This window comes from Sinocyclocheilus rhinocerous, unplaced genomic scaffold, assembly GCF_001515625.1.
Source record: "Sinocyclocheilus rhinocerous isolate Xijiao unplaced genomic scaffold, SAMN03320098_v1.1 scaffold2725, whole genome shotgun sequence".
Taxonomy (NCBI): domain Eukaryota; kingdom Metazoa; phylum Chordata; class Actinopteri; order Cypriniformes; family Cyprinidae; genus Sinocyclocheilus; species Sinocyclocheilus rhinocerous.
This window is the reverse complement of record NW_015635048.1, coordinates 405,251-407,585: the sequence shown is the minus strand read 5'-3', so window position 1 is coordinate 407,585 and position 2,335 is coordinate 405,251.

The following is a 2,335-nucleotide window of genomic DNA, read 5'->3' as shown; positions in this document are numbered from 1 at the left end:
TATTGAGTTATGCATGTACGGCGATATAACAATGTGTCTTTGTCCAGATAACCATAAAGGTAGAATGTAAACATCAGTTCATTTATTTGTGAACAAAAGCATATTATAATGGAGAGCACTATATATAGTATTCCAGAGCTTGCTTAGACCACTTTCAGTTCTTGAGGTCTACTGAAAGCCTTTAATACACCAGGAACTATTTTTTTATTTGATAGGCACAAAGGCAATTTTTAACTTTGCCCGAAGACATATTTCTATAGAGCTATGCTATTCGTGCACTTTTTGTCTTTATAGGTACAAACAGAAAGCAACTTTCCTCATGTTGTGCCACTTTAAAGGTGCATGTGAACAAGAATTTTACATTGTTTTTTATACACTTGCCGCTAGGGCTGGGTATCGATTCAGATGTCCCGATTCGATTCGATTCTCGATTTTTTGATTACATTCAGTGAATATAGTTGTAATACAAATGCTATTGATATTTCTAAAAAAATTAACAGTAAACGTCAGTTTACAAATGGTGAATTAATAAAAAGAAATTAAGAACCACATGCCTGTATTTTAAACCTATACTTTTTTTTGTCTTAATTTTTCTGGTAATCAGATGAAGGCATAAAACATTAATTTAATTTATCCTAATCAAATGAAAATTAAACCCTTTTATTTTTTGGCAAACAAAGTGCTGCACAACAGAGGTTTACTGTTAAAATTAAAAAGAAAACAGATGTGATTATTCCTTTAAAAATAAAGATGTATTAATATTTATTAGCAGTAGTAGCATTGAGTCTTAAGACTGCTAAATAGTAATATATTCTGACAGTAGAACGTTAAACTAAACTTTTATTTTGACGGGTTGCCGTGAAGAACTTGCAGCTGCTGTGTATGTGATATGACGGTAGTTTTCTCAAATGAAACGGTAAAATGCTAATGAAGTGACTCTGCAGGCAGCTGGAGATGACATTCGTGTTCATATCATCATATAGTGAGACGGCAGAAGCTGAAAACACCGCGAGCGTCATCCGCGCTTTAGTATGTGTAGTGTGCACAAAACAGTGCGCCGCGCCATCCGCCATTCATTCATTCATTGCGGAAATCATAGCACCTACGCGTGATATCAAATTCTTCCGCAGATTTATAGTATTACTATAGCACTTCACCTGAGCACTGCGAATCATGCGTATGGTCATGATAAGCGCTGAATGAATGACAGGCTTTCTGTTGTAACATCGCGCAAGGTAAATAAGGGTGACATCTAGTGGAGAAGACTAGTGATAAGATTCACGTTAATCAGATCTTGTTTTAAATGTGTGCTGAAATAAATCTCGGAAAAGATCGATTCGCGGCTTTTGAGAATCGATATCAAATCGACGTCATTTAAAAAAACGATTAATCGAAAAATCGATTTTTTTGCCCAGCCCTACTTGCCGCAGTCTACTAGCTGTGGTCTTTTGACATCCATCGCAACCAAGCTAATAAAACATAATACACAAATAACACAAACAAAAGAGATACATGTGAAACTTACATTAGGACACCATTTCCTGATGAGTTCAGCAAGACATATTGAGATGTAAATGAATGATTGTTATACATGAAAGCATTAAGACCAATTTATTAAAATGCTATGCCTGAGGTTTGAAAAAGGATGCAAACAGGGTTCCCACACAAAAGACCAATGAATTTCCATTATTTTTCCAGTGAAGGCCGAATAGACACATGTTTGACATTTTGACTGAATGCACTCAAAATGAGCAATTACTAGCCGATTAATTTGAGCATAACTAAATACATTAATAAAAATAAAAAAATAAAATATAATTTAAAAAGTAAAGTTTTTTTGTTTAATTCTATAAGTTTTAATTCTCTAATTAATTTTTTGTGACTGTGGGAACCCTGAATATTCCTTGGTAAAAAAAATAAAAAATAAAAAAAATTCCTTGCTAATAAACATGTAAACCACAAATGATTACTGACAAATCATATGTTTTTATATGTAAGACAAATTATGTTAAAGTAAAAAGAAAGAGATCAACAACAAAAGAAAAAGAAAAATCTATTTCTGACATTAAAATGTTTATAATTGAGGGTATTCTTTTTTTTCCTCTTATATTGAGCAACATTAAAGGGTTAGTTCACCCAAAAATGAAAATTAGCCCATGAATTACTCACCCTCAAGCCATCCTAGGCGTATATGACTTCCTTCTTTCAGATGAATCCAATCGGAGTTATAATAAAAATTGTCTTTGATCTTCCAAGCTGTTTAATGGCAGTCAGCGGGTGTTGCAGTTCATCAGTCCAAAAGAAGTGAAATAAAGCGCATCCATCCATAATAAAA